The sequence below is a fragment of the Kogia breviceps genome, chromosome 1 (genome assembly GCF_026419965.1).
Source record: "Kogia breviceps isolate mKogBre1 chromosome 1, mKogBre1 haplotype 1, whole genome shotgun sequence".
In the NCBI taxonomy this organism is placed as follows: Eukaryota; Metazoa; Chordata; class Mammalia; order Artiodactyla; family Physeteridae; genus Kogia; species Kogia breviceps.
The window spans coordinates 67,236,500-67,260,383 of NC_081310.1; the positions used below are offsets into that span (position 1 = coordinate 67,236,500).

The 23,884-nt window shown below is 42.3% G+C and overlaps 1 protein-coding gene across 2 annotated transcripts in view; it reads right to left on the reverse strand.

Annotated features, from left to right (window-relative positions):
* Nucleotides 1-19,565, reverse strand: part of PRELP (proline and arginine rich end leucine rich repeat protein) — a 78,953-nt gene extending 59,388 nt beyond the window's left edge. The window contains exons 1-3 of one of the 2 annotated variants that reach the window (XM_067033539.1): nt 19,303-19,565; nt 5,062-5,203; nt 3,330-3,414 (exon numbers count right to left, since the gene is read on the reverse strand). The gene's annotated coding sequence lies outside the window, so the exon portion shown is untranslated. The remainder of the gene's footprint in view (nt 1-3,329; nt 3,415-5,061; nt 5,204-19,302) is intronic. The other variant, XM_067033533.1, reaches the window with a different exon arrangement.
* Nucleotides 19,566-23,884: the final 4,319 nt, after the last annotated feature.

Sequence of the window (23,884 nt, forward strand, 5' to 3'; positions counted from 1 at the left end):
GCATGCCCTCTGGAAGTACGCAGAAAACTTGAGATGGGCATTAGGCTTTGCAACATCCAAGGAGTGATGATGGTTCAAGGCACGTTGGTCTTGATCTTTAGGGTCAGTGTGACTCCCTCTGGTCTTCATGAACATGGCTGCCTGTGTTTCAGAGGCAGTATGCGTGTAAGTAAGATGTATGAGCTTTCATTGTATGTACAGTTGATGGCTGCGTTTGCAACTATAGTTGAAGGTGTATGTGTTTATGTACTTCTTTTGGGTTTATGCATGGATATGGTTGCATATTTTGTCTTTGTTGGAAATGCTGCTGAATGTTCATGTGATCATACTTTTCTCCCTCATCGAATCTTCACACAAGGAAACTGAGTCCCCTCCCACTCTGTAAGGTCTTCCCAGGATCAAACTGGCTCTCCCTGTCTGAGCCCAGCCAAGTAATGTACACTCCCCGTCCCCGCTCTTCCCTTCTAGGGCCTCATCCCATTTTCCAGACTTCTTCCTCCAGCCCCAAGCACAGCAAAAGCCCTCAACCAAGCAAGAGTAGGAAAACAAAAAAATCAGGTCACCAGATGTGTTCCATTCCATCTTCTCCCTCCCCACCCCTGCTTACCACAGGCCAATAAATTCTGAGTATATATACAGCAAGTACCTGGCATCCCCCCAAACCCAGCTGTGCCCCTGCCTGGTGACAGACCCAATGGAGGTGGAGACTGAGGGTGTAATCCCAAGCACACCACACAGCCCACCCCTGTCTCTAGCACCAGGGTCCAGTTCATTTGCTCTGTCTAGTCAGCCCAAGCAGACCCTAGAATGAGTTTTCCCATGTGAACAACAGGTGATATATTTGTGCCATCTGTATTGTCAAGTCTTCTTCTCCCTGTGCCTGTCTGGGGGCAGGAGGAGACTGAGGTCTCCTGGGCAGCATCCCTGTCTGGATATGGGAGGGGTGAGAGGCCAGCAGCTCTGCCTCGGCTTGTGCACAGGCTCCCTCTAGCTGGCCCCCACCTGGAGCCCAGGATGAGTGTCTGGGTCTCTGCAATGAACCAGGCATCTGAGATTCTCACTGGAGACTGTTTACTTGTCGATTTGCATGGCAGGTTAACAGCCTACAGCAGCCCTCTTCCTGCCAGGGACTTTCAGGAACAATTTCTCCAAAGCCAGCGTGGCCTAGCCTGGGCATGAGTCCTCCCTGTCCCTCCCTCCCTCCCTCCCCACATCAGCCACGTGGACCCGACTCACGCAGGCTCTCTAAATTCCTGCCAAGAGCAGTCAGAGGACTGCCTGGATAAAGTTGGATGGGTTACTTCGGGAGCAAAGAGCAGTCCAGAGTCCCTTTGGAATCCCATGCATCTCCGTATCCTCCTTCCACTATTGCTCCCCAAGTAGCCTACCACCCAACCAGCTGAGACAGCGTGTCACCTCGCTGTTCTGGAGAGCATTCACCCCTCGCCACCTGGTTCATTCCTTCCTCCAATACCGTGCAATATGATCAGGGCCCACTGGGGGAGGGCCTCTGGGCTTTTCATGAGAATATTATACTAATAACTCACAGCTAAAGCAAGGCACTCATGTACAATATATTACCACGTTTTATCCCCATGATCGCCCAAAGAAGAAGAAATTGAGGATAAAAAGACCAACTGAAGGCAAACACAGAGAGTTTTTTGGGCAGTGAAACTATTTCTGTATGACAGTGTACTGGTGGATACATGTCATTACACACTTGTCAAAACCCATAGAATGTACAACACTGAGAGTGAACCTGAAGGTAAACTATGGACTTTGGGTGATAATGATGTGTCAGTGTAGGTTCCTTGACTGTAACAGACGTCCCGCTCTGGTGCAGGATATTGATAGTAGGGGAGGCTGTGCCTGGAGGGGGAGGCAGGTGTACATGGGGAACTCTTTGTACTTTCTGCTGAATTTTGCTGTGAACCCAAAATGGCCCTAGAAAAAGAAAATCTGTTATAAATAAATAAAAGATTAAGTGACTTGTTATGATCACAGAAAGTGGTAGACCTGGGATTTGAATGGGGGGCAGCCTGCTCACATAGTCCATGTTCTTTCCCACTGAGATGTCTCTGCCTAGGATAGGATAGGAGAGATTAATGAGCCAGGCGGCATGGATACACACTAGAGGTTCTCTGAGTCTTGTCTCGTTGATCCCAGTTTTCCCTGTTTTAGATGTACTGCCTTAGACTCTGAATGTACTTGGAGACTTAGCAGTTAACTCTCTTTGCCAATTGTCACTCCTCCCCCCAGCCTGTTATCTGGGTGCCCCACCCTCCACAGGCCCTAGACCATAAAAGTCTTGAGCCTTGACTTTTTGACTCTGTATTTTTAGCTTATAGCCCAGTGTTTAACATACAGCAGCTGCTAAAGCAATGCCCACTGAGAGAATGCATGAATGAATGAATGCATGAACAAAGAAGGAGAGGGACAGAAGAAAACAGGAAAGAAGAGAGAAAGAGAAGAAGACAAATAAAGGGAAAGAGATGAAGGAATGGTGGGTGGCGAATGGGGTAGGAGGAGAAAAGGCTTGGCCCCCTGACTTGACCTCATCCTCTCTGTCTTCCTTGGGGGCTGGAGAGCCCTCTCCATTGCTTCCTCTTGCCTTCTCCCCCAACAGGGGAACGGCTTTGGCTGAGCCTTGTCCATCCCCCAGGTATTCCTCATAAAATCATTAACCCTTAGAAGAACTGCCCCATCCCTTTTCCACAAAATGAATGTGTTATCTGGGCAAAAGAGAAAAATTGAAGTGGAAAAAATCTGTTACTTGGAAATTCAGCTGACTGCCCTCATTTGGAATAAAAGCTCCTTCAGTCCCTGGCTGTGCTGTAGGCAGGCAGGCGGAACCAACACAGGAACACTGGAAGCCGGGATACTGGGAGGAGACCTGGGGACTTCTCAGAGGAGCTGCCAGAGCGGTATAAACTTGGGGTCCAGGAAGACAGTGATGGGGCTCATCTCTGGGGGCTGAATCCCAATGTGCTTCCACATCTCCATCATGACAGTGGTCAGTCAGATGGATCAGGCAGAGCACCGTCCTGGGGCAGGAAAAGGACCAGAAGAGGGAAGCCAGGGACTGCATCTGCCTTATATCCTTAGCACCTCCCTCAGTGTCTGACACATGGAAGGTGCCCAAAACACACCAGCTAGAAAAAAAAGAGTGACCCCTGTTCTGAGGGGTTGATAGGAGACCCAGGCCCTACCCGTACCCTCAGGTTGCTCACAGTCTAATGGTGGAGAGAAAACAGCTATAAAGAAAACAGACATGAGATCCAAAAGTTGAATACCAAGTCAAATAAAAATAATATAAAACAGGGGCTTACTTTCAGAGTAGCACCGTGGACTGGCTGGCTTGGAGGCAGGCGAGGTTAACTGAGAGAGCCTTCTCAGAGTCAATCTTAAGCGGGCCTTTGAAGGAGTGAATGAAAATTACTGGGCTGAATCCAATAGGATGGGTATGAACGTGGAGAGGGAAAATTTGGACTAAAACAGAGTGCAAGGAGAGCAGGAGGCTGAGCGGGAAGGCTGCAGCCGGGTCTCCATGGCGGCAGAGAGGGGCTCACTGGCCCTGACAGGTGTCTACAGATGTGGTATGTGTAAGCAGGGCTGGAGTTTACATGGGTTCACTCATCACCTGGGTAGCTGGGGAAATATAAAAGGATGTGTTACAGGCCCCAATGTAATCTCCCAGATTCTTTGTTTTTAGCCATGGTTGTGCTTATAGGGGTGATGGGTACAGGCCTAGACTTGTAAAAGCCCAGAGACCAAATCAATTTCCACAAGAAAAGGCACAGAGACCACTGAAGGAAACCATGGAAACATAGGACAGGAGTTCAGAGGTGTGAGTGAAAAGAGACCGGTTTTACTTTGTTTAGCAAGAGAGGGAGATTGGAGCAGTACCGAGAGGAGGCAGATAATAGCATAAAGAGGCTTGTAGAAAAGGTTGGCTAGGTGTGCCGTGTGACCTACTGCACATGTGCATGGAGGTTTCAGTGAAGACCCATATAGATGTCAAGGTCTCTGGAGCTGGACTAACAGTTCCTTCAAACGTGACCTGGTGAAGTAGACTTTAGAGATAAAGGGAAACAAAAAGCCTCAATTTTATTCATTATGCCTTCTTGGCAGACAATGTTTCTTACCAATTATCCATTCTTTCCTTACTAATAAATCACAATTTGTGGCCCAGACACAACATATTTCCCAGCCTCCCTTGGACCTAGGAGCTCTGACATAGCTCTGACCAATGAGGCATCTGCAGAAGCTGCTGGAGCTTTTGTGAGAAAGGTTGGATTTCCTGATATAGGCCCACCCCTTCCTTTTTTATCATTGTCTTTTTTCTTCTTCCTGCCTGGAACATGTGATCAGGAGGCAATCATGAGGATGAAAGTCATAAGCAAAGGATGATGGAGCAGAGAGGCTGAAGGAGTCTGCCTCAGGCAACCTGATTTCCTGCCATGTAAAATCGAAAGGCAGCCTCACTGACATGGGTGTGTTACCAGCCACTAAACGCAGTCCCTACCTGACCCAGTGGCCCTCACCAAGGCTTAGGAAATGAGGAATAGCCCCCAAATCACAACAGCAAAAACAAGTCATAGTGTTGGGGCATCTCCCTGTGACTGGTGACTGGGAGGGCAGGACCTCATGCAGCAGAGGGGGCCACCCCCAGCTGAGTTGTGAGAGGCGGGACCTGAGAGGCTCAGCAGGTGTGTTCTGTGGTGGGACTGAAGGAAGAAAGAGGAAGATTTGCAAAGCGCAACTTCTCACCTACTCTTGCCTCACGTGGGGACTCCCTCACCCCTCACCCCCAGGCGGTAACCTACTCCTGTTTTCATTTTTCTCTGGGGTTGGAGGAAAGAGAAAGGAAGGCAGCAGTAGCCAGACTTCCTGGTGGCTCTTGACTGACCTCACTGTGCCCCACTAAAGTGCTAGCTCCCTGCCCATCCCTCCAGACACTGGACAGATGCCCAGTGATTCCAGCCATTTGCCAAATTCAATTTTTTCTAGAAAACTTCAGAGATACATCATACTTGGTCAAGAGACTTGAGTTCTACTCACGTTATTCAGTATGTTCAGTAACTGGTCATGGACCTTAGCTGGACAAGTCACGTCTCCTCTAGAACAGTTTCTCCTTATCTGGAAGAGGAAACCATTGCTCTATCTGCAGTTCCCAGAGGCCAGTTTATGAAGACTTCCTGGTCTGTGGAAATATAATAATAATGACTGTTATTTACCAGGTGTTTCCTTTGTGCCAAATTCTTTTCAAATATTAACTCATTTAATCCTGATAACAAATCTGGAAAAGTGTATAATCACCATCTCTTAATAGATGATAAAACCAAGGCTCAGAGAAGTTAGTAACTCATCTGAGGTTCTTCAGACCATGAGTAGTATAGCCTGTGTTTGAACTCAGGTATTCTGACCCCAGAGTTCATGTACTCAATCAGCACACTACAGCTCCTGTGTGATAAGGCAAAACTAAGGTGGATGATGATAAGCATGTGTGCATTTGGATGCATGCACATCCACACACATGTTCTAATATATTTGTGTAACGTTGGTGTAAGCTTGACACTGACGTTCTAAGAAAGAACTGGGATATAACCTTTATGTTAAGAGTAAGAATAAGTCTTTCATATTTTTATGTTAAGGTGCCGTTTTTTGAAATGATGACAGAAGATATTATATTTGTTCAATAGGCAAAATAAAAATTGACAATCTGTTATTATTTAACCTTATTCCCCCCCCCCCCCCCAAGTCCTAACAGACCATGAAATTAAAAGTCTGGCAGACCCTGGGCTACAGGGACTTCAAAGTCCTTTCTGGCTTGAACAGTTTGAGAACTTCAACCTTCAGATAAGGTGATTTAGGCCACATGTTCCAGGAGACATCGTCCCTGATACTGAGCCACTCCACCCTGATGCCCTGGTGAGCTTAGCAGAAGGAAGCAGTCAACAGAGGGTCCTGTTGGTACCATGCCTGCCTGAAACTCTGCAAATATTTTGATCCATAAAGAAATTTCCCTTTCATGTCCTGTCCTGGCCCCAGTTTAACTCCAGCCCTCTCTGCACTTGTCTACCTTTTGGGATAAGCACCATAGGAAAAGTCTTAAATTACTCCTTAACTGGGTAGAGATATTTCATTTGAGATCAGGTCCCAAACATAACATCCCCTGACCCAGTCTTGAATTCCAGGTGTCAAAGACGACCAACCTCTAATCAGAGTACTAAGAGAGAGGAAGCAAAAGGAAAAATTATGGGTTATCTTGAGGATGTCTGTTCAAAGCAATTGTTCTCCACTTACATGGATTCTGCTGATGCCTGGAGCTGATCAGAAACAGAACAAGCAGTACTGTGGGCAGTCCACTGATACTTTCTTTAACACAAAGCTGGCAAACTCTTATTTTGAAGCTAATATAGGGCAAGTAATTTGGGAAAAAAGGAATTTGTGTATCTCTATGTTGTTATTATTATTATTTTTTTCCTTACTAAAAGTCTCAGAGACCCTTATGAAGGAGGGACATTGCTAATGTCTTGAATGCCAGGGACATTCTTAGGAAAGGCAGTGGAAGCCACAGTGCTGCTTCTGCTGTGAGGCCCACATGCCTAAAACCCAGCAAGGAATTAGCCTTTATGGGCTGGGCTAAGACCAGACAGACTTAGGGTTAGGATTTGAGGAAAGGGGGGTGCTTTTTCTTTCTGTCACACAAGCATAGAAACAAAAGAGTCACGAAGGCTACCAATCTGGCAGAAATCTAAGGAATTAGAGGAAAATGAACAAAAATAAACAAAAAGACATCAGTTTTCCAGTTTTTCAAACCAGATGTGACCCTGGAATAGGGTGTAATGTGGAAGAAAAACAGCTGTTGAATATATCATGTGGTGACTCCAATGATATCAATCTTTCATCATCAAAAGGGGCTTTGACAAATTCACCATTCACAGTGAGATTTAAAATAGATAAAGAGGAAGGAAGAGCTGGGTTACAGCACTAATCTGATTCATTTGCTTCAAAAACTCAGGCTTGGGCTTCCCTGGTGGCGCAGTGGTTGAGAATCCGCCTGCCGATGCAGGAGACACGGGTTCGTGCCCTGGTCCGGGAGGATCCCACATGCCGCGGAGCAACTAAGCCCGTGAGCCATGGCCGCTAGGCCTGCGCGTCCGGAGCCTGTGCTCCGCAACGGGAGAGGCCACAGCAGTGAGAGGCCCGCGTACCGCAAAAAAAAACAAACAAACAAACAAACAAAAAAAAAAACTCAGGCTTGTGGCCTGAAGTGGTAATGGAATCTAGCCATGAAAAATGATTTGCTCTGGTGATGGGATTTTGAGAAACGATGTTGACAAAGTGGATTCATCTATTTAGAAAAATGTTTGCAGCTATGATGGTCCATTAAAACACCAAGAAAAAGACAGAGCAAAAGAAAACAATTTTTACTGGAAAGATTCCATATTAAACCCACAATCCTGTAGTTTTAAAGTAGCAGCAAACAACTTGCAAATTAAAATTGGAAATGTGTGTTTCCTGAGCTTTTTGTGGGATGGAGGGCTGGGGAGGGACTGTCTGCTTTTTATGGGTGGGAAGTGATTTCTCACCCTGGCTAGAGGCCCATGGTTTACATAATCAATTACTCCCTCAACAGTGTCCTTAGCCTTTCCCACTATGGGCTCTTTCCCTTTAGCCTACAAACAGACCACAGGAAGTGTTGTCTGCTCTACATGCTCAGACAATCCCATCTAGACATAACTTTCCGTTGACCTGGGTCCCCTTTCATCTATGGCCCAGGCACTCATCTTTTATTCCCAGCCACGTTGCTTGAGAGAGAAGTCCACATGTCATCCTGTTAGGATTACTACACAAAATACAGAATGGCCAGTTAAATTTGAATTTCAGATAAACCACGAATAATTGGTTTATTCTACTAATACTAAAAATATTATTCATTGTTTATCTTACATTCAAATGTAACTGGGTGTCCTCTATTTTTATTTGCTAAATCTGGCACCCCGCTGACCTGTACCCCCTTCCTCACTTTCCACTTGCTGCTCAGCCCATTGAAATCTGCTTTCTGCCTCCTCCTCTCCACTGTTCCTGCTCTCCCCAATTTCTCCAGAGATCTCCTAATGATCAGATCTAAAGGAGGTGCTTCCAGGCCTCTCTGGAGCATTCAGCAGTCACTCTTGGCGTTCCCACTCTCATGGTGAAACTGTCTTCGCATTTCCTGTTTTCTCCATCTTTTTCTGACAGCCCTTCTCTGCTTTCTTCATGCACTCCCCTTGCTAAACTTGGTGCTCCCCCGGGCTCTGCCTTTGAGCCTTCATCATTCTCTACACACAGAGCTGTGTCACTGCCATATTCCTCTCCCTGCTCAGCCCCACTGGTCTCAGCTGCCCTGAGCAGCTCTTGCCTCCTTGTCCATCATCCTGGCTGCGGGGCACCAGAGTGCATCTCACAGAGAAACCTTCCTGCCCTAGGCCTCTGAGGAGGAGGGCTCAGCTGTCAGAGAAGAGAGTGGTTTCCAAAGGGCTTGGAGCACTGGGCCCTCCAGGATTGATCGGCTATGAATTACAGACATCATGTCCCAGTCGGTCTCAGTGCTGCAGAGCCAGCAGGGGTGTCCCTGCCTTCCTTCCAGAGTTAACCTCTTCTCTCGGGCATCCCTTTAGCATGCATTCATTTGACTTTAGGTGTCTTCCTGATTGGCTTTTTTACATTTGTTGTTTTTTAATGATTATTATTTCTACACACACACACACACACACACACACATACACACACACACACACCATCTAACTGGGAGCTCCCTGGGCTCTCCTCCACCAGACTATGCCCTGCTGGAGAGCAGGGACTGACAATGCCCCATGGGGAGTGTTTCATACACAGTTATGACTGTGTGACTATTAGGATTGAGAGCTGTGAAGGTCGGGGAAGAGTTTTTTGAGGGAAGAACTAGGAGACTGTGAAGGAAAGGACATCCTCAATCCACTGCAGTCTGGTGCCTCCAGCCAACAACAACCTGCACAAACTGCTCTCAATGTTGCTAGTCCTTCCAGCTGCCCAGTCCGATAGATGTTTTCCAGTACTTACCAGTTTGGACTTCTCTAAAGTATTGGAACCTGTTGATCACTCTCCTCTGCTACTGTTTGTCTTTAAAAATAATTTATTATATAGCCAATGGTAGTAATTCTCAGTCATGCTGTCATGGTACATTCTAGTGGGGGTGGGAGGTGGAGCTGAAATAGATAATTACTTAATCAACAACTTGGCAAGTGGTTATAAATGTTTACAGATGAATAAGGCAGGAAAGATGATACAGTCTCTTTGGTAAGGCGATATGTGAGTAGAGACCCAAATGAAGTGATGGAGTAAGCCATGGGGATAGCTGGGGGAAAAGTGCTCTGGAAAGAGGAAATAGTAGGTGCAGGTGAACAAGGAGGGAATGTGCAAGAGGGTAAGGGTGGTAGAATCAGTGAGGGTGGAGGAGTAGGAGATGAAGTCAGAGAAGTAGCAAGGATGACTAATCATGAATGGCCTTGTGAGCCAAAGCAAAGACTTTGAGCCTACTCTATGTGGAATAAGAAGCTGTTGGAGAATTTGGTGGCAGTTTAGACTACTGCGTACTAATAGAGGTGGTAATAAATTATTGGACTTGAAGGTGCAGCTGACAGAATTTGTTGATGGGTTGATGTGAATGTGACAGGAACAAAGACTAGCCCCAATTTTTTTACCTGAATAACTGGTAGGGTAGCGATGCCATTTATGGAGAAGGAGAAGACTACAGGTACATGAATTTGAGGGAGAAGATCAGTTTAGTTTGAGACTTGTTTAATAATATCTATTGAATATCCAGTGGAGTTGTATAATAAGTAGTCAGTTGAAGAGAGGAGTTAAATGTAGCGTAAGGGGTGGAAACAGGGATGTAAAGTTGGAAATCATCAATATATAAATGGTATTTAAAGCCATGGACTTGGTGGATCATCTAGGTAGTAAGTATGGGTAAAAAAAGTCAGGAAGATGATGAGGAGCTAGCAAAAGAGATTGAGAAGGAGCTGTCAGTGAGGTAGGAAGAGAGTGATGAGAGTGATTTCCCAAAGGCCAAGGGGAAAAAAAGGTTTCAAAAGAGGGCATGATAAGTTATGTCCAAATGAGAGGCAACAGAAGATAAGAAATGAGGAACGATCATTGCGTCTGCAGCATGGAGGACACTGGAGACCCTGACAAGAACTGTTTCACTGAAATGGTGAAGCCAAAGCCTGACCAGACAGAATGCAAGAGAGAGGACATGAGAGAGGAGATGAGAGAGCAAGTTTAGAGAGCTCTTTCAAGAATTTTAGCTGTAAAAAAGAGTGAAATTGGGCAATAGCTGGAGTAGGAATATAGGGAGAGGTCTTTGTTTTGTTTTTTAAATGGGAGATATTATTGCATTTTGAGAAATGTTAAGATTTCCTCAATGATAACATCACATTCATTTACTTATAGACTGGTAGGATCTGAGTGGAAAAGGGGCAGAAATTTCTCACTAACCATAGGCTATCTCCCGTGCTGCATACCTTACCTGATTCCCGCCCCCCCCACCATAGAAGAAGCCATCCCCAAGAACATCATCTATTGAGGGGGTCACAGTGGTGGTAAAACCACCAACCAAAGTGGTGGTTGGATTTATGTACTAATGTATTAGAATTTTGTCACATCTACCTCTGCAAATATGTAAATTTTTTCTAAGTACTTGGGGTTGTAGGCAACCAGGCAAGTAAAGATAGTGAAGATTTCCATTTCTGTCTGTAAAGGAGTAACAGGGACTGGATTTGCCATCCCACCTTAAACAACTTTTAAAAAATTGACAAAATATATGAAATAATGGTTTTCAGACTTTGGACAACAGGCAGCATTGTATAATGACTTCTGAGAGAAGGTAAACAAACAAAGTGATCTCTGAATTAAGGATCAAAGTTCAGTTTTGGAAGTCCAAGTTGGCCAGACTTTGAAGGGCAGAGTTGGAGAGGAGAGAGATACACATATAGAGAGCTTCAGAGATCTACAGAGGGTTCCCTCAAGTTTTCACCTGAGTACTGATCAGTGCATGCATATGAGGAAATTACCCAAGGCTGGGGAAAGAACCACTTAAAGGAGGAGGCAGAACAATCCCCATTGCTCACACAGCTCAAGAAAGTAGGTTCTTATTCCCACAAGCCAGAGGGGAAGGATCTCCTAAATCATGGGGCATAAAGTAGAGTCCTCATACTGGTATTACCTCAGTAGTGAGGCCAAATTAGCCTTAGACTAAAGGCTGCTCTAGACCTGCTTAACAAAGTCTGAAAGCAGTTCAAGAAAGAATCAGTCTATTTCTATATGACTTAACTGTATCCTAGAACAAACTTCAAAATTATTTAAATACATATATAATTTTTAAAATCCAGCAACCAACAGTGTAAAATTCACAAAGTCTGGCATCCAAGCAAAACTTACCAAGCATGCAAAGAGATAGGAAAATATAACCTTTAATGAAGAGAAAAGTAAATTTATTGAAACAAACTCAGAAATGACACAGATGATAGAATTAAGTGGACAAGAACATTAAAACATAATGATAAATATACTCTGTGTGTTCAAGAATGTAGAGGAATGAGTGTACATGATAAGGAGAGATATGGAGGACATAACAAAATACCTGATCAAATTCTATAGGTTGAAAAACATACTAGATGAGATTATAACATATTATTAGACTCTATACAAGAAAAGACTTTACAAACCGAAAGACATAGCAATAGAAACAATTAAAAATGTAACACCAAGAAAAAGTCTGATAAAAAATAAACAGAGCATCAGTGAACTGAGGGACAACATCAAACTTCATAATATACATATAATCAGAGACCCAGAAAAGAGGAACAGAAAACATATTTAAAGAAATAATTACTAAGAATGTTCTGAATTTGATCAAAACTGTAAACTTACAGATCCCAATGAACCCTAAGCAGAAGAAATATGAAAAATACATCAAGACATATCATGATCAAATTGCTTAAAACTAGTGATAAAGTCTTAAAGCAAAGAGAGAAGATCACAAACAGACCAGCAGTATAAGAAATGTTAAAGGAAGTACAAAAGGAAAATGATACTAGCTGAAAATTTGAATCCACGTAAAAGAATAAAAGAAATTACTGGAAATGGTAAATACTTGCATAAATATAAATTTTAAATAATTTTAAAATATACATTTAAAAGCTAATTTACTGTTTAGTGTAATAATAATAATAGTTTATTATAGGGTTTATGACATATGTTGAGGTAAAATATATGACAACAGTAGCACAAAAGTTGGGATGGAAGAAAAGCAAATATACTTTGTACAGATGGTCTATTTCACATGAAGTGGTAAAGATAGACTGTATAAGTTACAGATGAATACTATAAACCCTAAAGCAACAATTGAAAGAATAATACAAAGGAGTATAGCTAATAAGCTAATAAAGGAGATAAAGTAGAATCATTAAAATTATCAACCAAAAAGATGACAGGAAAAAAAAGGATAAAGGAAATCAAGAAGAGACAAATAGAAAACAAATAGCAAGATGATAGATTTAAACCCAACCATGTCAATAATCACATTAAATACAGTTAGTCTTAACAGTCTAACCAAAAGGCAAATTGTCAGATTGGATTTTTTTAAAAGACAATTATTTTCTAAGATACCCATTTTAAATATATAGGAAAAGACAGATTAAAAGTAAAAGGATGAAAATGATGTATCATGTTACTATTTCAAAAGAAAGCTGTAGTGACTATACTAATATCAGACAAAGTAAGTTTCAGAACAAGAAATATCACCAGGAAAAAGAGAGTCATTTCATAGTGACAAAGGGGTAGATTCCTTAAGAGGAAACAATAGTCCTTAAATATTTATGTACCTAATATTAGAGCTTCAAAATACATGAAAGAAAACCTAATAGAAACACAAGGAGAAATTGACAGATCCACAATTACAACAGGAGTTTTCAACATTTCCATTTCAATAATTGATAGAACAAGTAGATAAAAAATAGCAAGGATAAAGTAGAGTTGAACAACCCTACAACCAATTGGACCTAACTGGTATTTTGAGAATACTCTGTGATACAGCAGCAGAATACACACCATGAAACATATACTAAGATAGATAATTTGGGCCATAAAGCAAGTCATGAAACATTTCAAATGATTCAAATCATACAAAATACGTTACCTGGCCAAAGAGGGAATATATTAGATATTAAGAATAGAAAGATACCTGAAAATTTCCCAAGTATTTGTAAACTAAGCAACACTGCTGAAAACATCTCATGTTTCAAACAAATATTCACAAGGGACATTAGAAAATACTTTGATCTGAATGAAAATGAAAATAAGACTTATAAAAAATGTGGGGTGTATCTAAAGCAAGATTTAGAGAAAAATTTATAGCACTAGATACTAATGTTAGAAAGGTATACAGATTTACAATCAATAACCTCAACTTCTACCTGAAGGAATTAGGAAAAAAAAGAAAAATTAGAACCAAAGTAGAAGAAAGGAAATAAAGAGCAGAAAATAAATTGAAAACCAGAATATAACAAAGAACAATCAATGGAACCAAAAGCTGAATCCTGGAGAAGATCAATAAAATGGATAAATCTCTAGCCAGATTGATCAGAAAAATAACAGAGAAGACACATATTACCAATATTGAGAGTGAGGGAGGGGTAAACACTATAGATCCTACAGACATTAAAGCATTAATAAGGGAATATTATGAATGACTTTATGGCAGTCAATTTGGTGCCATAATGACTTTATAAGACAGCTTGGTCCTAGCCAATGCAATAAGGAAAGAAAAAGAAATAAGAGGCATACATATCGGAAAGAAGGAAGTGAAAATGTCTGTACTTTCAAGTGACATGATATTCTATTTAGAAAATCCTAGAGAATCTACCAAAAAAAAAAAAAAAAAGGCTACAGAACGTTTTAGTGAGTTCAGCAAGGTTGCATGATACAAGGTTGAAATCAAGTGTATTTCTATATATTAGCAACAAAAAAACAGAAATTGAAATTTTAAAATACCATTTATAATGGCAAAAAAATACAATCCAGGGATAAATTTGCCAAAAAATGTACAAGATATTTAAACTCAAAAGTACAAAACATTGCTGAGAGAACCCTCAGAGGACCTAAACAAATGAAAAGATACACCAATTCATGAATATTTGGGGTTCTGAGACCCAGTTCCACTGCAGGGGAGGAGGTGCTTTCCATAACAACAACAAACAATTCTCAGACCCCAGTTGTCTACAATTCAACTCAATTCTGACACTATCCACCTTTAGGTATCATCAGACTCCACAGATTAAGGGCTTAGTCCCACAAGACTCCCCACCCGCACCCACTTCAGATGCAAGTTGCAGGCCGAGGTTATCACCTGTGCTCTTGACCAACCCACTGTAGACTGGAAGTTCCAATGACCCCCTCCAATTCAGTGTGTCAGTCATAAGTCCACATTGTCGTTACCTGCACTCCTGAATGATTGGCTATACATCAGAGGTTCCCAACACCCCCTCCTTGGGTTCGATTAATTTGCTAGAGCAGCTCACAGAGTCTGTTTGCTACAGGGATATTAATTTACTGGATTGTGCCAATGACTTTATGGGTATACACCTATGTTGAAACTCAACAAAGTGTACATGTTAAAAATGTGCAGTTTTTGTACATGTAACTTAATAAAGTTGTAAAAAGCTAAGAAACAAAAGACTTGACAAGCTGATTATAAAATTAATATGGAAAAGCAAAGAGCCAAGTTCAGCCATGACAAAAGGAGGAGAGTCTTGCTCTAATAGATATGAGGACTTGTTTCTAAAAACTACTATAATTAAGACAGTGTAGTATTCATACAGGGAGAGACAAACAGTCCAGTGGAACAGGTTAAAGAAACCAGAAACAGACCCACACATGTGGAAATCTGGTAAAAAACAGAGATGGCATCCTAAATCAACAGGGAAAAGATAGACTTCTAAATAAATGATGCAGAGACAATTAGGTATCCATACGGAAAAAAAATAAAATTAGATACTTACCTCATAATATTCACAAAAATAAATTTCAAATGAGTAGATACTTAGATGTTTCAAGAGCAAAACTTTAGAACTCTAAAAAGAAAATACAGATATATCTTTATGCCTTTTGTGTAGGGAAGATGTTTTTAAACAACATGCAAAGAATATAAACCAGAAAAAAGTAATCAGTTTGATTGCCTGAAAATTATAATCTTCTGCGCAACAAAAATACCATCTATTAACTGAAAAAAACAAGCCACACAATAGGAGAAATTATAACTGAGCAAAGAATTTGCATCCATTTTATACTTTGAAAAATTCCTCAAACAGTAAGAAAATTATAAACTCAATAGACAGATGATGTGAACAGATAATTCACCAAAGAAAAAACCCCAAATTCTGTATATTTATAAAAATATTCTCAACTTCACTAGTAATCAGGGACATGTAAATTAGAAAATTAATAAGAATATTTACACACATCAGACTAGAAAAATTTTAAAAGTTTGACAATACTAGACACTGGCAAGGAAGTGAAAAAATGTGAACTCAGTCACCCCTAGTTGGAATGTAAACTAGTAAAACCATTTTGGAAAAATACTTAGGCATAGTTGGAGATGCACATAGCTTATTTTACTGCTAAGCACATATTCTAAAGAAACTTGCACAACTGCATAAAAAGACAAAAATGTTTATTTCAGTAATGATTGTATTTTTGTTTATTTATTTATTTATTTATTTTTGGCTGCATTGGGTCTTCGTTACTGTGCACAGGCTTTCTCTAGTTGCAGAGAGCAGGGGCTACTCCGTTGCGGTGTGCAGGCTTGTCATTGCGGTGGCTTCTCTTTTTGGGGAACACGGGCTCTAGGCATGTGGGCTTCAGTAGTTGCAGCATGTGGGCTCAGTAGTTGTGGCTCACGGGCTGTAGAGAGCAGACTCAGTAGTTGTGGCACACGGGCTTAGTTGCTCCCCGGCATGTGGGATCTTCCCAGACCAGGGCTCGAACCCGTGTCCCTTGCATTGGCAGGAGGATTCTTAACCACTGTGCCACCAGGGAAATTCCAGCAATACTTTTAATAGTGGAAAATTGTGGACAACCTAAATTGCCCACCCACAGTATTTGGATAAATAAATTGTGATATAGTCATACAACATATTATATAGCAATTTCAAGGAATGAACTAAAGCTATGCATTGCAATAAGAATAAATCTTAAAATCATGAAGTAGATAGAAAAAAAAGAAATTTGCAAGGTAATGCATTCTGTATAATATTCATAAAATTTAAAAGCATGCAAAGTTATACTATATGTATAATGAAAGTACAAATATATGCATAGGAATAACTTATACCAAATGACTGTAGTGTTTTCTCTGGGAAACACAAGAAAAGGAATGAAAACAGGGACAGTTCACTGTGGAGCTTAACTATATCTGAAGAGTTTTGCTTGTGGTGTGTGGTGAACTTATTTGCCTGAGTCCTGGTTCCATCACTTATGAGATGAGTGACCTTGGACAAGTCACTAAACCTCTCTGTGCCTCAACTTCCTTATTTATGACCTAGAGATTATAATTATACAACCTCCTATAGAGGCTGTGAGAATTACCTGAGTTCAGTATAGAGTGTTCAGAACAATGCCCAGCACCCAGTAAGCACCATGAGCTTTAGCTATTATTATATCTCAAAAAAAAAACTCAGTAACTATGTAAAGGTTTTTACATTTTTTTTTTTTTTCGGTATGCGGGCCTCTCACTGTTGTGGCCTCTCCCGTTGCGGGGCACAGGCTCTGGACGCGCAGGCTCAGCAGCCATGGCTCACGGGCCCAGCCGCTCCACGGCATGTGGGATCTTCCCGGACCGGGGCACGAACCCATGTCTCCTGCATCGGCAGGCGGATTCTCAACCACTGCGCCATCAGGGAAGCCCTGTAAAAGTTTTTAAAAGCAGTCTTACTCCTTCCCCTTCCTGAGCAATTCAGTCCTGAAGCTGTCAGGTAAGGCAGAGCAAGGTAGACATCCATGGAGAGGAGTGATCTGGCATGTGGTGTCAGAGCCAGAGCAGAGTAGCAAGGCATCCTCACAGTAGGGGGAATGCTGATGTGGGGAGTCAGAGCCCAAGAAAAGTGAGAAGGGTATCCATGTGGGGATAGCCCAGAAAAGGTGTTGGGGAGGGGTGTGAGGAAGACATTCATGATGTGAACAGTAAAGAGGTAGCATCCATCCTGGGCTGTCAGCCCAAACAGGTGAGTAGAGGTTCCAATAATAGTTGATGTTTCAGAAGAGAGAGGGGAGAACTGCAGGACAAAGGTCTTTAGTAGACATGGGGAGATGGGAGGAGCCCAACGTTTGGGGTGGGACCTGCCTCAATAGGAGCAGGGGCTATACATCCACTGCCATCAGAAATTGGGGAGTGAATTTACTAGGGAAGTATAGCTGGATCTCCAGGCAGTACTGAACCTCATTAAAGCATGCTGGAGAAAGACAAAGACATACACAAGGGGTGATTACACTGAAGGACCATAGAATCCACCCTGGGTTAGGAGGGACATGAAGACAGAAGGGGAATAAGGGTCATTAAATTTCAGGGCCAATGTAGCTAAGATCCTGATGAGTGTGAAGAATTGTGAGACTGACTGTGCCGGCAGGTGGCCACCAGAGACAACCCTAAAATGGAAGACCCAAACCTACTACCATTGTTCACTCCCACCTCTCCACACTTTAAACACTTCTGAGGCAGCTGTCTGCCGTCTGACCTTCTGTCCCTAGCACATTTTGTACATTCTTCAGCAAAAAATCTACCTCAATTCTTGGCCCTACTAATAAGACCCTACTAATAAGATTTTTCTCCTCAAGTTTCAATCCTTATACACTTTTTTCCTTACACTGCCATTTCTGGACCTGAGTACTTTGGATAAAGCTCAGCAATTTTTCAGACGATCAGAGGCTGGGGCAGATGTGACCCCTTGACCCCAGCTGAGTAAAATGTTGTCTCTCTTATGCATGAAGTTTTCCCACAAGAGAGTTTTGGGAGATAAGTAGCATCCCAACTCCTATAGGTGGGGTCCAGGAAGTAACAAGGAAAACCATATAGCCACAGACACCTCCAGGATCCGCCAGCTAAAATGGCAAAGGTCTGAGACCCAGATAATGCTGGGAAACTCCAGCCAGAGAGCTATCCTTAGAGCACACGGATCTTAAGGGAATAAAACTAGAAGTTATCAAGCTATCTCAACTACGTAAGCGGAAGCACATACAATTGGGAGCTGCCTGGGTAAGGTGGAACCCCCTGACCCATGTGTCAAATGCTCATAGTGGGTAGAACAACAACAAAAAACCCACATGGTGTTTTTCAACCTCTGTTCTCCCCCAAGCAGTTGTCTGTTCTGTCTTCTGAAGACCGAACCTCCTTCAGAGAATGGAACCCACTCTAAACCTCTCCCCCGGTGGTGTGGCCTTTGCATCAGTGGGAGTGGTTTTAACACCAATGCATTTATTCCCTGACTCTAAGTGACAGAGGGATCCCAGGGATGCCAGTGGTGCCCTAAAGGCAGCCTACACTGGCCTGCAAGAAGTGACTGTTCAATTTTCCAGAATTTTGTGAGCAGGTTGTTAAAGGCATTCTACATCATTTGAAATTAAATTATAAAAACTGACAATTACATCATATTAAAAACAAAGGTGGGAATTCCCTGGCAGACCAGTGGTTAGGACTCGGCTCTTTCATTGCCGGGGCCCAAGTTTGATCTCTGGTCAGGGAACTTAGATTCCCTAAGCCGTGCGGCTCGGCTAAAAAAACCAAGAAACCAAAAAACGAAAACAAAACAAAACAAAAACAAAGGTAATAAATACTCAACACTCATCACTCACTAATTATCTTAGTGCGTTTTATAATTACTTACGTTCTGGAGGTTACGTACTTCTATTGTATCAGATGGCAGAAATACTATGAAATGGGGTGCCAGTGCACATCTCTTCCCAACTCCATGTTCAGGGACTTCACTTTTGGTAGTTCCATATAGGCCATGGAAATCAGCAGGCACTACGAATCAGCCCCCCGTCCCGCCCCGCCCCGAGAATTGGTCGTTAAACATTTACCAGCACACCACTGGACTCCACGGACCTGAGGGAAGTCAGTTAGAACAACACCAGCATCAGCCCACCTCCAGAACCCAACGTTTTCTCTGCCTTTTTTGTACACCCTCCTCTGCTCAGGGAGGGGGCAAAACTGTATTTACTTACTTGAAGGGCATCTAGGTCAGATGGTCTCCCTCAGACAGCAGCACTGAGGAGCTGGCTGAAGAAATATTTTCCCAATTCTGCCTGATTTCCATTTGAACAGGAAAAAAACTAGTTCTAAGGAATGCAGCCGGTAGGTAAGTAAATAGGGCAGCTGTGATGTGAGTTCCAGCTGAAATAAAGAAAACTTATGAGTCTGGTTTATATAAAAAGAAAGCTTATAGATTCAGATTTTCCTCCCTTCCTGCCTCTGGTCTCTCTCCTACAACAGGGCACAGTCTGTGCTTGCATTGCCCTTGCCTTCCCCCAGGGATGTAATTGGCACCTGGTTGCTCCTTGGCTCTAGCACAGGATAAACTTGCTGTTTTCTGGACACTTGTTTTCATTGGTGGAGTTATTCATTTCTCTTTTCATAGTGGACATTACTTAGACTCCATTGGACTCTCTCAAGGGCCCATGTTCAAGGATCCACTATTCTGAGCTGGAATAATCCTCCAGCCCCAGTTCCGTTCAAAACTCAGTCATTTCCCTTGAGAGCCAAGGACAGAAGGAGGAGATGGGGAACCCAGCAGGTTTAGGATTTCAGCTAGATTTCTGATCCTCCCTGAAAAGATGCAATTTTCTTTCCTACCCCCAAACCTGGTAGTGAATTAGCCGCACCAAAGATGCATGTGTATATGCACTCCATGTCAGTACAGGCAGACCTTGGAGATAGTGCAGGCTGGGTTCCAGACCACTGCAATAAAATGAATATCACAATAAAGTGAGTCACACAAATTTTTTGGTTTCCCAGTGCATATAAAAGTTATGCTTACACTATACCGTAGTCTATTAAGTGTGCAATAGCATTAGGTCAAGAAAAGTACATACCTCAATTTAAAAATACTTTATTGCTAAAAAAATGCTAAGCATCATCTGAGGCTTTAGTGAGTAGTAGTAGTCACATCAAAGACCACTGATCACACATCACCATAACAAATATAATAATAATGAAAAAGTTTAAAACATTGAGAGAATTACCAGAATGTGACACAGAGACATGAAGTGAGCAAATGCTATTGGGAAAATGGTGCTGATAGACTTGCTCAGTGCAGGGTTGCCTCAAACCTTCAATTTGTGAAAAATGCAATATCTGCAAATGCAATAAAGTTAAGCACAATAAAATGAAGTATGCTTGTATATGGCAATAACACTGCAGAAATGGCTCTATTTACTAGTTTCCATTTGTTCATATGTATGTGTGCCATCTATTGTGAACCTGAATGTTTGCAGGTATACGTGTGTGTGTGTGAGTGTGTGTGTGTGTGTGTGGTGTGTGCAGACAGGCATGTGTGAGTGCCATTCTGTAGACACCTGTGTGTTTGAACGTGTATAAAATCACGTTTGTGTGTTCCTCTGTCCGTATTTTTGCAAATGCAGATGTGATTCATGTGAACAGGAGTGAGACTTTCACAAACCTGGTTGAAATGCTTGGAGAATGTCATCATCTTCTAAAAAGAGAGGAATGAAACATTTTGAAGAAAGGATTAAAACACCCAAACATTTCTTTTTTAAGACTCCCTATGTTTTCTCTATGTGTAATGGAAAAATACCAGATATTTGCATTTTTCTGTCATGATAAGGATGGTTGATTTCATCTAGGGACAGGATTTCATCATTAAGTTTAAGCTAAAAATTCTTTAGAAGGAATGCTGTAAGAGAAGAGGTGAGAGACCATGGCCCCTGAAGGGGCAAGTTTGGACATATCAAGCTTCCCTTCCCCTCTCTCCAGCTGCTGCCATCTGCCTCTAAAACATCGTGGCCCTCTTCCCACTGTTCAAAGGGAAAGGGCTGGTCTCTAGCTGTGGATCCCTTTAGCACAGGGGCAAGGGGCCAGGGGCCATGCCCTTCTTCCTTCTGAGGACAAGGAGACACAAAGAAGACATGAGACTGTGTTGTAGCAGGATGAGCAGGGGAAAATGTCTCTACTTCTTTATGGGCCATGGGATACAATAAGGCCTTTCTGAAGTGTTTGTGAATTCTCTTCCAGGTGATTCTAAGAGGAGACCACTCACAGTTCTCTGAGGTGGATTAGAAGTAAGATCATGGAGGGGCATACAATCAGCAGGATGACCTCTGGAAGTTATAATAATACAATAACTTATGTTTATTGGGTATTGTTATGGTGCCATGAGGGCTTTGTGTGTGTCAACTCATTTAATCTCTGCCACAACCGTTTAAAGATAATTATTACCCTTACTTAACATATGAGGAAAAAGAGACACAAAGAGGTAAAGACACTTGGCTAAGGTCATATAGCTAGTAAATGATGAATTCAGGGTTCACACCAAGTGGTCTGGCTCCAGAGTCCACCCAGTCAACCGTTAGACTGTCCTAGTCCTGACAATTCTGCATCACTTCAGAGAAGTCAGTGCCTCTTCTTATTGCTGACACCTGGAGGGTTAGGGCCAAAACGGGTGTGCATCAAAGGCCCAACTACCAGGAATACTTTCAGATGCATGTGTTCATTCCATGAAAACCCAAAGCTGGACTAGAACCTCAGGAAGCCACCTGCCTCACAAGTTTGGGGTTGGAAAGTTTCTGGCAGGAAGAAAACTCACATATTTAGTGCTGTGTGTGTAACAGCTGCTGTGCTCCTTGCCTGTTAGAATCACCATGTCCTGACACACTGGTGTAACAAACCCTTTGCCTTGTTGTTTCCCCTAGAGTTGTAAAGTGTTTCTTCAGTGAAAGCTTACCGTGCCCACAGACTTCTTCTAAGGAAAATTGCCCTGCCCAGGGCCCCTGTAACTCTGTGATTCTGTCTTCTTAGATACAGCTGACTGGGGCAAAGGTGATCCAGTGGCAGCCAGTTCACAGACTGGCCAGCCCTGGCTAGAAGATGAACCAGGACCCTCAGACGGTTGCTTTCAGAAATCCAAGGTTGAAACTATTGGAAGGAGGAGGTAGTTAACAGTGGATGTTGAGGTAGAAAGATATAGAGAAGGGAAAGGCCATGAAAGTTGTGTGCAAGATGAGGTTATAAGGAAGCAAAACTGGGAGTGAACAGAGGCTCTAAGGAAAAGAAGGCATGCACAGGGAGAGAGAAGGGGCTGAGTCCCAAGAGCCTTCTAGTTTCAGAGCAGCCACCAGCCTGCCTATGCCCTAAAGCAGCTTGAATGAGCTCCTTGCTATACAAAGACCTCTTAGAATACCAAAATTGTCAAATTATTTATATTTTTTATATTATGTTAGAATTAAAACAGAATCAAGGTCATCACATAATAAGTCGTTTGCTGATTTCTGTTCCAAAATGCCATTTTGGGTGGGGGGAAAAATTAGTCAAGGTAGGCAAATTTCACATCACACGAGATTTATCTTATCTGTGCTTATAGTAACTACATCTCACATACATTAATAGTTGTAACCAATAGAGACTATTGTAGTGCTTTACTTCCCTGAAAAATTGTTTTAGGTATCATAAACATCTGGTGTGTCATTCATGTGAACGTCATCCATTACAATCTGCAGTGTGTGGCAGTGGGAAATGGATGGGAACAACTGAGGTATTTTTACACATCTTTTCACAGAGAGTCAAATTGAGACTCAAAAGGTTAAGTTCCATGCAGCTAGCACATGTCAGAGACAGGATACAAATTTAAATCTTGACTTCACAATGCAGCAGTTTGATGGACTAAAAATTCTGAAGATTTCTGCTACAAAACAACTAGATCCTATACAACATATAATTGTCATCTCAGTGCCAGACTTGTAATAAACAATTCTACAAGGACGAAAAAAGGCCTTATAAGCCATGAACTAAAACCAGTACTGTGAATGGTTAAGCATAAGTAAAAGGTGAGGGTGGCCCAGAGGATAAATGCTGATATCAGGGCTGCTTTTAGGAGACTAAGCCTTGGGCCATCAGCAAAGTGGAGGAGCTGAACCCAAGACCCTGAGGTTTAGCCAAGGATCCACTAGGGTATAAAGCTTTCTGTGGTCTGTAGTGGTCCTAGCTTCCATCAAAAGCAAATGCAAATTCTCACTGAGAAAAGAATCTTCATTTTAGTTCTCTAGGTCTTTCAGAAATAAAAATCAAATATTAGCTCACCATCAACGATCAGTAAACACACAAGAAATAAACCACCACAACAAATGTAGCCCCCTGCCTCCCAACAAGAGCTTCAGGTATTGAAATTATCAGATACAGAATATGAAGTCATGATATATGAAATGTTTAAAAAATTTTTGAAGTGGAATGACAGATATGAAATAGACATTATCAGAAATGACAGGCATACATATTTGAGTGAGCTCCAAGGCCTAAACCCTTAGCAGCTCTCCTTCATGAAAAGCCTCGAAGAAGTGAAAACATCACTGCTGTTCCCTCGTCGTGGCCTGTGGCTGAGAGGGAGCTGGAGCTAAGCAGAGTTGGAAGCAGTCATGGAACTCATTGTGAAGGCCCTTAACGCCTTCTAGACCTTTCATGCTACCTCTGAAGCCACAACTTGGTAAACACTATACATTTAAATACTATCTTACTGGAGTGAACATAACCTGCAGGCATAGCAATAATCAACTCAGTGTTCTCTCTAGGCCTGGGGAG